Source organism: Meriones unguiculatus, chromosome 10 (genome assembly GCF_030254825.1).
Source record: "Meriones unguiculatus strain TT.TT164.6M chromosome 10, Bangor_MerUng_6.1, whole genome shotgun sequence".
NCBI lineage: Eukaryota > Metazoa > Chordata > Mammalia > Rodentia > Muridae > Meriones > Meriones unguiculatus.
In genome coordinates this window covers 63,325,056-63,338,898 of record NC_083358.1, presented here as the reverse complement: position 1 = coordinate 63,338,898, position 13,843 = coordinate 63,325,056, and the positions used below count along the sequence as shown (strand labels likewise).

General features: G+C 41.6%; 1 long non-coding RNA gene across 1 annotated transcript in view; it reads left to right on the top strand.

The window, feature by feature from the left end:
• The window catches only part of LOC132657041 (uncharacterized), a 49,478-nt gene that overhangs the window by 25,441 nt on the left and 10,194 nt on the right, over positions 1-13,843 (top strand). The gene's annotated exons all lie outside the window — the stretch shown is intronic.

The following is a 13,843-nucleotide window of genomic DNA, read 5'->3' as shown; positions in this document are numbered from 1 at the left end:
AGCCCCATGCTGATGGAGCTTTGGGGACGGGATTGATCCAAGCGGCTGACATCGCAGGGGCTCCAGCTCATAGCAGGCCTATTGTGGTACTCCGCAGCCTCAGTGATGGCATTAACCAATTCCCCTAGTCCCCTCTAGAAGCTTTATATCTGTCTGTGTCTCTCCACCTTATTGTTTCTTGCTGTCTAGGGAACCTTGACTGAAGGCTTCATTTTTATTTAATCATCTCTGAAAAGATCCACTTTTTAATAAGGTCATATTCACAGGTAGTGGGGGCAGGGCTTAGTGCTTCAACACATCCTTTTTGGAAAGTAAAATTCAAACCATAATAGCAAACTACTTAACTTTTCTGCATGTTAGGATAGAAATTTTCTTCTGCAAAAATATGTATCATTACTAAAGACTATTATATTAAATTGGTTAATATTATCAGTTTATAATATATGAAAGACAGCTAGAACTGTGCATGATCCCCAATGACAATTTTATTTGTTAGCTGGTCAAATTACTTTTATCTAACACCTTTTCTCAATTCTCATTTATTTCTGCAAACTTTTCTGCATGTTCTTTAAGTTATACTAAATAGATAATCACATTGAATTGTGATATAATTTTGAGTTTCCTAATTTTTATATATTTTAGTTCATTTATTATTGCTACATTATTAAAACTTCCTAAGTAGAAGGTGCCACACTAGGATGGTAAGCTAGCAGGAGTATTGTTTTGTTTGTGCTTTAACTGGGAATTATTCTGTAATTTTTATCATTAAATACGACGATTGCTACAGGCTTACAATATTTCTCAGGTTAAGAAAATCTATTTCTAGTCATGATTTTAGAGATCTTTTAAATTAAATTTTGAGGGATCATTACTTTTGCTGCAACTGTTAAAAATGTTATATGGTTTTATTTCCTCCTTCATACCAAGTCGAAAAGATAGAAATGGAGCAGTAAATAAAATTCAGGCTGTGGGAATAGAGAAAGGAGCATACACACAAAAAAGTTTCCGGGATGGCTGTTTGCTTTTATTGCCTTCAAAGTATAAAATAGCGAATGTGGAGAACCACCTTAGAGTTGGTAATAATACAATATGGTCAATAATAGTTAATACCAGTCCACAAATCCCTCCAAAATAGTAGAAATGAAGGGCATATATTCCACCCTGTGGTTTATAAAGTATAATTATTTTCTGATTTCGGGTGAAGCACTAGAGCCAATAGCAAACCACCGAATAACGAAGGGAAGACTCCCATAACATGTTATTACTTTTCTTACTACTGAAAAACAAACAAACAAAAAACAAAAACAAAATACTTGACCTCAGCAATGCCAGGAAGGAAAGTTTTACTCTGACTCAACTCACAGTTTGCAGGTACAGTCCACTGTATGTGTGTGTGTGTGTGTGTGAGAGAGAGAGAGAGAGAGAGAGAGAGACAGAAAGACAGAGAGACAGAGAGACAGAGATATATAGACAGAGACAGAGAGAGACAGAGACAGACAGACAGACAGACACACACACACACACAGAATGAGGCACACTCACATGGCACCCACAGTCAGGAAGCAGAGAGAGATGAACACTGCTACTCAGCTAGCTTTCTGTTACTCCCTTCTTACTAATGTTCACATGTATTCATTCATTGTGAGAATTCACATGCCCTGGTACGTGGTGTGTGTGTGTGTGAGTTCAGAGGACAACTTGAAAAAGTCCATTCTGTCTTTCCTCCAGGTGGGTTCTGGGATTGAATTCAGGCTTGGTGGCACTCCCTTTATCTGTGAAGCCATCTTGCTGCTCCCATACGCCTTTTCTGAGCCTGAGGATTTGTTCCACGTTTAAGAAAACTCGCTCATTTGTTCCAGTGTAAGAAAACTCGCTCATCGTCTTGTCCAGAGGTCATTCTAAATTCCAGTCAAGTTGATGATGAAGATAGACAAGCCTATACTTTGGCCACGAAGACAGTAGAATCTGATTTCATCTTCATTACGAGGTTGTCTAGAACGGCTGGTTGAAGTTCAGTCTGTAGAGTGTATAGATTCTCTGGTGGCCACCTGACCTTCGTTTATAGAGGCTCTTTCTCTTCCCCTTCCTTCTTATGACCCAAGTTTCCACGGTTGTTTGAAAGTTTAGAGCACAGAGATAGATAATGGTTTTAGATTAAAAACTTGGCTCAAACCCACAGAAAACTTTTTGTTTATAACAAATATTTGGACAGACTTTGGCACTAATCTGACTCTTTAGATGACAACGAGGTCCAGGCTTGGACCTTTGCACTCATCTTTTGATTATGAGTAACATCTTGTTGTTTACATTTGAGGAGCTACTTTCTGACTTCAGACCTTCTGAGTGAAAAATGCAGAGGAGCAAGGAGGTCATGGCTTCATTCCAGAGTTCCTCTGCAGTGAGGAAATCCCAGTTTTAAAAGTGTCTTTTCTTACCAGCCATTGGTCTCAGTTGTTGGTAGTAGGATTATTTGTGATTGAAGGCTCAAAGGGAAAAACCTGGAAAGTAAGGGGTACAAATATAGCCTGGCTTGATATATGTTGAGTAAATCCCAATGAAAAAATATCCCTACTGCTTACCTACATGTGTTTCAAGTTCTTAAAATGACTACAGAGTCAGTGTCAGAAAAAGCTGTCAGTCTTTTCCCCTCCCCTCATTCCCCTTCTTCCTTCTTCCTTCCAAGCATTCATTTTAGCATCCAGTGAATATGCAGGAGACATATGGTTCAAAAATACTTAGTTTCTAGTACTTCAGGGTGCTAGTGACATTGTGAGTCAGGTCTTCATGGATGCATAGCAAATACTCTTACCTACCAAGCCATCTTTCCTGTCCACTAAGTCATTGTTTTTCTTTTCTTTTGTTTTTAAATGAGATAAACACAACTTTTGGTGTCATTCGTGATAACAAGGCAGAGAGCATTGTAAAGGAAATCTTGATTCCCCCTTCTGGTCAGAGATTAGAGGAATGGCCTTAATGACGGATGTGCGATTCAATGTCTAGTGTCGTTCTTATAGGAACAGTGAAACAAACCTGAGTGACTTGGTTCCAATACGATGAAAAGCAGCAACAGACAGCTTGAAGGCTCTATAAAAGGTTAATGGGTTACTATTTAAATAACATGTAAAGATTATTTTTTTTTTCTACTTTTAAGGTCTGATTTTTCTAACTTCACACATAAATTCCTTTTTATAATGGGTAAGCTGCCTTTCTCAGCTGCATACTGTCATTCCTAAACAACCCTAGAGCTAAAAATTTTAAGTGCTGTCACCCAAAATTGCTAAACAGAACTTACTCTTTAATTTGTCTGTCACTCTTTCTGTCACTTCCCTTGCACTTTTATGGTGAGGCATTCGTTCAACTGTCATATCTCAAATCCTTTAAAATACAAAGCAAAAGCCCCAGTTCACTCTCATGATGGCCAGAAAGGTCACCTACAATTGCTGGGGGCTTTTTTTACCTAAAACTTGGGGATAAACCCTGCTGAATAAGTGTGAGTTAATAGTGTGAAAGTCAGCTTATCCCCCCACCCCCGCCAGATAGTTAACTTCTGAAAAGTAAAAGCTTATTTCAGAGGTGGCTTTGGAGGTTCTGGTCTGAAGGTCACTTGGGCCTGGAACAAGGTGATACCCGGTGGTGGGATCACATGGTGGGCGAAACCATAGGCTTCATGACGGACAGAACGACAGACATATCACATTGCTAGGAGCACTATACTCTCCGCTAATGGCATGCTCCAATGAACCGAGGATCTCCCACAAGACCCTACCTCCCTGGTGTCACCTTCCCACAACACCAGCCTGGGACGGAGCCATTAACACATGGATTCAAACCGCTGCGAGCAGTAACCCCTCTCTCTTTCTAGATGGATGATTTTAAGGGCTGTCCATAAGTGGCAACATCTGAGAAACTGGGAATAAAGGGATGGAGGTCGATTTAAGCCAGATGTCTTTAAGCTTTGTTGAGATTCTTCTTAACAAATGGCATGCTGTAGCACAACACCTCAGAAAAGTATATGAACAAACGATTAGAGTTTCTTAACAAAAGATATAAAGAACGAGGCCGGAGAGATGGCTCAGTGGCTAAGAGCAGTTGCTCTTGTAGAGGGCCTCGGTTTGATTCCCAGCATTTACATGGCAGCTTACAACCATGCAACATCTGGTTCCATGGGATCTGATGCTCTTTTCTGGCCTTCCTGGGCATCAGGCACACAAGTGATGCACACATATACACTCATACACATAAAAAATAAACAAAGATAAAAAGAACGTGCATAGACTAATAAGTAAGATGCACCAAAAAGTGTACCTGAGTTAGTTTTACCTGTTAGGTATATACAACACAGGAAACCATTCAAGGAGGGAATAATTTACTTTGGCCATCAGCTTTTTTTCTATGTCTATGTATATGGGATCTCTGGAGTATACCTATTGATTTGGGTATGAAGACTCTGTTTGGATTCCAAAGGCAGATTGAATTCTTTGTTACTTTAGGGGCTGTTAAAGGATCCTTGATGTTCCACATCAGGAAAGAAATGATGCAATAGAAATATCCCCCTAACCTGTCAAGAGATTAAAATAAGGTCCCAAGAAGGGACACAGAGTAAATTTCTTCCAACTCTACCACAAGTCTCACTCATTATTGCAAGAAGTCCTTGGGCACATAGGCATAGAGGGATTGTGAAGGACTCTGCTATCATGTAGTGACTCGTCTTTATCCCTGTCTACTCCTTAACAGGCTCCAGGACCTGTGGATAAGGTAATGTATTAGTAATTTTTTTTTCATTGCAATGGTCAAATACCTGATTAAAACGAGATGCTTGATCTTTTTTAAAGAAAGAAGACTTTATTTTGAATCAGGAGAGTGAAGCAACTGGAAGCAGAAAGAGAGAGGGGGAGGGGCTGCTGCTTGTGTAGCTTTCTCATTTCTTTATTCAGCCCATGACCTCAGCCATAGAATGGTGCTACCCATTGATAGAGTGGGGCCTGGCACCTCCATTAGCCTGGTCTGTCCCTCATAGACATGCCCAGAGATCATAGACGACTCTAGATCCTGTAAAGTTGACAATCAGTATTAAGCCTCACATGACATGACACTACCATCATATTAGGTGCTACCATGATTGCCAGTACATGCCTTATGAGGCATATAGACCTCCCACCCTTCAAAGGAATGCTCCCTTGCCTTTTACTTTTATGGAGTCCTGAAATGAGCCCACGAGGAATATTTAGCTTAGGCTGTTTTATACAGAGCATTTGATAATGTCCCAGGGCTTTGTTTTATGCATTTCCTCATTACAGATCTCATGTCTATTATTTTGTCTATTGTTTTGTGTCTAGACTTTTGTAAAGAATTAGGGTTCAGAGAAAAGACCCTCTTGTCATTCTAGATCATGTTGGCACAGAAGCATCTTCACACTCTGCTCCTAAGCATATCACTTAGCCTGGCCTCTGGGTCTCCTTGGCCACTTCCCACACTGTCTGGGAAGCTCAGATCCTTATCTTCCACCAAACTTGTAGTCTTCATGATGAAGGAGGAGGCGGCTAAGGTTTATCTCTAGTCCTTTGCTGTAGGTCATAGAGATCTCCAGGTATGATTTCAGAGAGAGTGCCTGCAATCATTTTCACTGTCAAATTGACTGGATTTAGAGTCATGGAGGAGGCTGAGCATGCCGCTGGATTTCTAAGGGACCACCTCACCCAGAATGAAGGGGAAATCCACAGTGAATGTAAGGAGCACCATCTTGTGGGTCAGGGGACTGGTCAGAATAAAAGGGGATAAAGAAGAAAGTCAGAGAGTATGGCTGACCCCTCCTGCTCTGTTTCCTGCCTGACCATGAAGTAAACATGCCTCAGTTACACATTTCTACTGCCGTGATGGAGAATGAGCTGCTCTGCCTCACCTGCACCATCAGAAACTTCTAAAACTATGACCCAAAATAGGGATATGCTTGAAGAAGGGAGAGGGGTCGGTAGGACCAGGAGGGGAGGAGGGAGGGGCTTAGGGGGGGATACAAAGTGAATAAAGTGTAATTAATACAATAAAATTAAATAAAAAAAAACCAAAATAACCCCTCTCACCTTTAAGGTGTCTATATAGATATTTTGACTATAGCACAGTAACGAATGCAGTGCCAATCTCAGGCCTTCAATTCAGAACTGGTGCAGTAATTAATAAAGGCTACTATCTATTTCAGATTTTCAAATAAATGTGGTTTTTAAAGCAGAACCATTCAAGGAAATAATATTAGAAATTTGAGGTCTGTGAAATATTTTTGACACTTTATCTATAGGTATTTTCCCCCTGTAGGATACAGGTTAAATTTTAGAAATGTGAACAAGTTGATTTTTCCGGTTTTCAATGATGGCTCCAGCAGCTGGGGAGAACACATCAGCCTCCGGGAGACTTATTTTATGGAGTACTCTGTGCAAAGTAGGATCAGAGATTTTGATCTTTTTACTGTGGCTTGAGTGTGATGCTCCCCCCAGGTTTTATGGGTAGGGCCTTACTTCTTCAATGCGGTAACATTGGGAGGCTGTGGTCCTGTGTTTGGGTTACTGTATCAAACTCCCCTCTTGGATGGATTCAGGCCTTTCTCTCAGGAATAGGTTAGTTCTTTAAGGAACTTGTGCCTCTACTCTGCTGAACACCCTCCCTCTCTCTCCAATTTCTTCTGTGCTAAGAGGCAGCCCAAGGCTCTCACTGAATGTGGTTCTTTTATTTTAGTTTCCCAAACTCCTAATCTGTGAGTCACAATCTCCTTTACAAACTACAGTGTTGGGTATTTTGTTATGATCATTGAAAACAGAGATGCACCAGTGATCTCTGTCTGTAGCTTAGCTCAGATTTGTCCTGGGATACAAGAGCTCCAGCCATTTCTTACTCCTATATGTGTTTTTTTTCTGACTGGCTTCCTTTCTCTTTCTTTGTGAATTTTAGTTAAGGTTCATTTTAGGAAATTGTGCCTATATTTTAAAAATATTTATTGATGAGAGGCTCTGCCTTAATATGCACTTAGTGATTCAGAACTCTGTGTTCAAGGTACTTTCCAAGAGGCAACAATGTGTTTTAATTTATATACTAAAGTCTTCATCTTATTCTTCAACCTTTTAGACCTGTCTGGTACGTTTATCAGGCACATTTCTGAAAGTTCTTATATGGGAAATGTGTAGTGTGGGCTTAATAGAGCACATTAATAAACTCACACTTAATAACTGCACTAAAAGCCACTTCCATCTGGATTTACTGGCACTAAACAGAGACATTACAGAACTTTGGGAATTTGATCAAGGCGCCGGAAACTAATCTTAGATTACAAAACCATGCAATCTAACTGCTTAAACACGAGAAAACAAAGCAACTAAGGACAGGCTTTTGGTAAAAGCACAGCAGTGTGAATTAATAATTAATGTGCCGAATGTACTCTACAATAAACTCCATCCTAATGGATTTCTTCTGATAGCTGACTTGGCAGTGGAATCTCTCATGGCTACATTGACTCAACTCTTCAACATTCCTTGCTAGATTTATTGGGTTAAACTATAACAGCCTGTTATTATAGAACCATTTAAATTCATGTAGAAAGCATAATTAATTAAAAATATTGATAGATATTATAATAATTATAAAAAATTGAAAATGATACAAAAAGAAATAATAAATTGATGTCTTTAAGGGGAAAATGTGGTAATCTACTCTTGTGGTGGTAATCTACTCTTGTGGTAAGCAAGTAACTTTAAAATTTTTAAAAATTTATTATTTATTACAATTTATTTACTTTGTATCCTGGCTGTGGCCCCCTCCCTCGTCTCCTCCCAATCCCACCCTCCCTCCCTCTTCTCCCCCTTTGCCCCTGTAACCCATAGACTCAGTGTCCAAGTTGGTTTTCTAGTAAGGTGAACAGGGGCTGTCTCTGGCATGAACTCAGTGGTTGGCTCTTTGATCACCTCCCCCTGGGGGTTGCAGTCTTGCCAGGCCACAGAGGAAGACAGTGCAGCCAGTCCTGATGAGACCTGATAGGCTAGGTCAGATGGAAGGAGAGGAAGACCTCCCCTATGAGTGGCAAGCAACTTTTACTAGGTAAAATAGCTCAAAATTCAACTAATGCTCTTCATGAAGATGATGTTTATCATAATGTAGACAACACAGATGAGATACCCAGTGAGCGAGTCTAAAAATAGCCATATGTTTTAGAAATAAGAAGCAAAAAATATGATTTGCATCAACTATGAAGGCAGAAATTAGAAGTAGACATGAAAAGTAAACATGGGAAAATATCCCAGTTGTGATGTTTTCCAGTCTAGTACTTAGGCATTTTTTTCAGAAATTGAATATAAATCCCTCAGAATACACGGAGAAAGGCAGACCATATAGACTATGTTTTAGTTTGGCTTTTCTAATCTTTCTTTAACCTTACAGCATTGGTTCATATTTGCAATAGTCATTCCTTCTTTAGAAGACGGTCATTCTGAAGTTACAGTGTGTGGTCACTGTGAAACGTGTCATTTATCATTTTTTTTTCAGAGTCCCTTTATCCCTATTCCTGGGTAATCACCATCTAACACTCATGTCAAGGTGTACCAGTCACAAACAGGTTTTGTTTTCAATATGAGGATGCTCATTATTTTTAAAAGCTCATTTGAAACATTGCTGTATTTTTTGAGCATATTTACATAGAAAAAAATTTACCCACTGGTGTCAGTGGTGACTTTTGTGGGAAGAAAAAAGATTTGGGTATCTGTCACTAGGGACCCTCTTCTTTCATGCACACTGTTTTTACTTATTCTTAAAACAACCTTGGGAACACAGATAGGCTTCTCTGTGTTCATCCCCCACACACCTCAGCACCTCTATATTTCAGCTACTTCAAATATATGAATGACTTCTAACACTAGCCAATGTGGGAATAAAAATATAAAACATGTAGATGATATTGGAGCTTAGAGTGTTTCATTGTTAATTAGAAAAAGATGCAGATTAGAGTGAGGCAGACAGAGGATGGAGGAGCTTTCTGGATGAAATAGAAAGGTGATACTGGAGCAAGGCTTTGAAAGAGGCTGCCTGGGAGGAGTACATCCTAAACAGAGAATTTCCAGTTCATATAAAGGTCATAGGATGGAAGCATGGCTCAGGGGAAATACAAAGTCGCTGGGGGAGCTGGGCAGAATGAAGAGGAAAGAAAAAACCCCAAGTACCACAGGGCACTTGGCTGTCCTGGAGGGGAAGTGAGGAGCCACCGCAGGACTTTGAGTAGTGCCACAGTCTCACCTGGGTTTGAAAAGCGTCACCGACGTTTTGAAGATGGGATGTAAGAGGGCAAGGTTAGCAGAAGAGAAGTGGGTGATGGTGGCTCCGACCAAGGAAAAGTCAGTAGAACAGGAGGAGAAACAGGAATAATTGGAACATATTTTGAATGCAGGGAGTTAAGTCAGGAAAGAGGACACGTGAAAGGGGATGCTGAGGGGCTTGCTTGTTTTGTTTTGCTGTTTGTGTATGTATGAAATGTTGGAAAGATGGTACTCTGCTGCCATAAACTTCACTGAGGGGAGGGGCAGGGAGCAGGTTTGGGGATGCTGAAGAGCTTAGGACTTCCAAGGTAGAGGTGGGATACTTTCTCTATCTATAGCTATTATGACAGCTATTGAACAAGGCAGGCAACAAATATTGAATCCAGAGTTTGGGAGAGAAATACAGAGTAGATCTGTCTCTTTGGCAATTGTGGCTATGTCGATGACATTTGAAGCCCTGAGATGAACAAGACCTAAAGATAATAAAAAACAATTCTGAGGCAGACCTACAGAAACTAATGTGCAATTGCAGTTATGATAACATGCTATGAATGACAACAGTCTGGAGCTCTGCAGTACAGGAAGCCAGGGCCAACCTTCTGCAGAGAGGTACTTCCAGAGAGTCTCGAGAGGATGAATCTAGTGTTTAAGTGGAGAAGCTGAGAAAAGGGAGCCAAGGAAGGAAGTAGTCCCAGCAGGTTACAGAAGGGTGGGATTCTGGGTGTTGGGTGAACAGAGTGTAGGTGGAAAAAAAAAAAGTAGCAGCATGTGGAAGATGATCTGAAATGAGCAAGGAGAGGAAGGCATGGAGTGCATTAAAAACATTCACGTGAAGACCATGAACTTGGGAGCAACCAGAAGCATTTCAAAATACTAAGAAAGACTGTAAAAACCAGGAATCGAAAACTCTTCTTTGGAAATAGCTTTAGTAAGCATTTCAAGAACGGTGCAATGGATGCTACTGCTTAAAACATATAGCATATATGTGCCACCCGGTGGGAGAGGGCAGGTGGATGGTTGTTGATTAGTGCTGATGATTAACGTGACAAAGTCTAGAATCACCTGGGAGATGAGCCTCTGGGCATGCTTGGGGTGGGGGAGATTGTCTTGGTTACACTAATTCGTGTAGGAAGACCCATCTTAGTTGTGGGTGGAACCATTCCCTAGGTGACGAATCTGGGGCCGTAGAGGGTGGAGAAAGTGAGCTGAGCACTAGCAAGCATTCATAGCTCTCTGTTCCTGATTGTGGATGCAATGCAATGAGCTCCTTTAATCCCCGTTCTGTGGCCGCCTGCTATGATGGAGTATAATCTGGAACTGCATGGCCAAACAAGCTCTTTCTTCCCTATGTTGCTTTTTGTTATTGTTGTTCTATATTCCTTATGTCGATTTTATTTAGGTTATCTTGCCACAGTAACAAAAAAAAAAAAATAAAAGACAATGTCATAGTTGCAAAATAGGCTCATTGGGGTATGATACTTTAAATCAAACCAAAAAAGAACCATAACTACTATTCAATGTAACAATAGTTTTATTAAAGTTAAATCATAAGAGATTGGAGAGGAATACTAGGAACCAGATAGGGTGTGTCTGGTGGTGCAACCTTCACGTTGAAAGCTGTGAAGGCCTTTTTTTTTTTTAATTGGGAGAAAGGATAACCAAGCATGTAAAATAACGAGTAAATTGCTAAAGAGCAGGTGGCAGGCTGTGGTTGTCCTGCCTCTTGATGACAGAACAGGTCGCGGCTAATGAGTGGTGACAAGCTGTTTTCCATGTACTGTGAGTCCAAAAGAGGAAGAGGCTGCTCTAAAGTCTTTCTTTCTCTCTTCCTGTTTGATGTTCAAATGTGCTGTAGCATATTTGTGTTTGCCTTTTTGGAAAGATTTTAGCTGCTGAATAAAGGTTGACAATGTCCAAAAGAAGAAACCATGGGCAGTCTTGGTGCTTCTATAGTAGACTTATTTGTTGTAATCACTCCCTTGTTAGTCTTGCAGCAAGGTTGAAATGAAGTAGCACAAAACGGGAAGGTTAAATGACAGGAAGGTACTTGCTCGCAGTCAGGAAGGCTGTATGTCTGAGGTCAAGGGACTCGCAGGAGTTCTCTCCTGTGCCATGTCTTCGCAAGGTGTCTGTGTCCTTATCTCTTGTTCTTATAAAGATTCCAGTCAGACTGGATGAGAGACTGTCCTAATGGTCCCATTTTAATGAGTTACCTTTTAAGGTCTCTATCTGTAAATATAGACACACCCCAAGATCTCAGGGGTTCGGTTTCCATTGATGAATTTTATGAGACCACAATTCAGCTCATAATATCCCCCTGCTAGGAACTCATAACAAGCCCAGGAGAGCGGCATAGCAGGACTGCTATTACAAGGCTGGCAGTATGTCTTACGGGTGACCAGAGGCTATGAAGAGCAGCCAGAGGAGCAAAGCACATGCTTGGGCAGTTCTGGATACTTCCTAACGCTTCACATCTGTAATACAGAGTCTCATCTTTTTAGAAAAGTTGGTGGAAGGGAGAAGCCATGTCTTCATGAATACAATGGGCAACTAATTCTGAATCGAAGAATATTTTATTTTCATTAATTTATTGACTAACTCAATTTGCAGCCTGACTGCAGACCCCTCCCTTCTCTCCTTCCAGTCCCACCCTCATACTCTTCTCTTCCCACTCACCTCCCTCCTCCTTAGAGAAGGGGAGTCCCCCTCCGCCCATGGATACCAACCCACCCCAGCACATCAAGTTGCAGCAGAACTGAGCACATCCTCTCCCACTGAGGCCCAGCAAGGCAGCCCAGCTATGGGAGGGGGATCTGAAGACAGTCCTGCTCCGATTGTTAGGGGCCCACATGAAGAACAAGCTGCACATCCGCTACATGTGTTGAACCATGCATGTCTAGCCCATGCATGCTCTTTCATGGTCCAGTCTCTGTGAAGCCCCATTGCTTCAGGTGAGTTTACTCTGTAGGTCTTCTTGTGATATCCCTGACCACCTCAGGCTCCCTCAGTCCTTCCTTCCACTCTTCCACAAGACTACCTGAACTCCTCCTATTGTTTGGCTGTGCATCTCTGCATCTGTTTCCATCAGCTGCTGGATGAAGCCTCTCAGAAGACAGTTTTACTAGGCTCCTGTCTGCAAGCATAGCAGAGTATCATTAATAGTGTCAGGGGTTGGCTCTCTCCCATGGGATGGGTCTTAAGTTGGGCCAGTCATTGGTTGGCCCTTCCCTGATCTCTGCTTTGTTTTTATCCCTATACTTTTTGTAAGCAGGACAAATTTTGGGTCGAATGTTCTATGAGTGGGTTGGTGTCTCCCTCCCTCCACTGGAAGTCCCACCTGGCTACAGGAGGTGGTGACTTCAGCTCTGTATCCTCCACTGCTAGGAGTCTCAGGTAGGGTCACCCCCATAGACTGCCAGGAACCTCCCCTTCCCAGAGATGCCCCTTCACACTGATTCTGTTCTCTCTCTCCCAGTCTTCTCCCAATTTGATCCCCACCCCATCACCACTTCCTTTCCCATTCCATCTCACACCCAGTTCCCTCCCCCCATCTACTTCAGATGTCCATTTTATTTCCCCTTCTGAGTGAGATTCAAACATCCTCCACTGGGCACACCTTGTTACTTGGCTTCTTTGGGTCTGTGGATTGTAGCATGGTTTTCCTGTACTTTATGGCTAATATCTACTAAGTGAGTGCATACTGTGCTGTCTTCCTGGGTCAGGGTTCATTTGAGAAATCTGGGATTTCTTGACAACAAGCACTAAATAGTCTTAGATAAACATCTTGACGTTAAAAAAAAAGTCTTCTGATCTCACTGTTAGGCTTTTTGATATTTGCATCTTCCTCAAATCCTGAAATCCTACTCCTAAAAATGGTGGATGTTAGGAAGGGAGCCTGCTAGAGGTCTAGGTCTAGGTCATGCAGGCAGAGCACACGTGGAGGTCAGAGGACATAAAGCAGGTTGGTTCTGTCCTTCCACCATTTGGGTCCTGGGGCTCAAACTCAGCAAGCATCTTTACCTGCTGAGCCATCTCGCTGATCCTCAAGGGGACTCTTCTATGACCAGTGAGATGCTACCATCTGTTAATCAGAAAACAGGCCCTCCTTTTGGCCCCTTTACTCCAGGAACAGTGCTAAAATCGTGACATGCCCTGCTCTCTGAAGTTTGGCCTCGTTGGAAAAATAAAAAGAAATGGACACGTTTGATTTGTCTTTTTTCTCAGCACACAGGTAGTGAGTTAACGGCCTGAGCTGAGGGAGGGGAGATACTTGAGATGTGGAATGTTCCTCAGAGGAAGACATCTTCAGGCTGATATCTAAAGAGAACCTTCTAGTTCCAAGTCTCTTAGAGTCTCCTTGGTCATATGTCCTGTGATCAAGAGACTTGACTTCAGTTCTGACCTTCTTGAAAATATTAAGTGGTGAAGGTTTCACGACAACTTATAAAGCGCCTAATAACCATGCTACAGCCTGATTTACTTACAGGTGCCCTCTCTTACCAGCTGATTTGCTGATGTTTTAGTGCACAGTAAGCTTGGCACTAAGGCCATGGCAATTC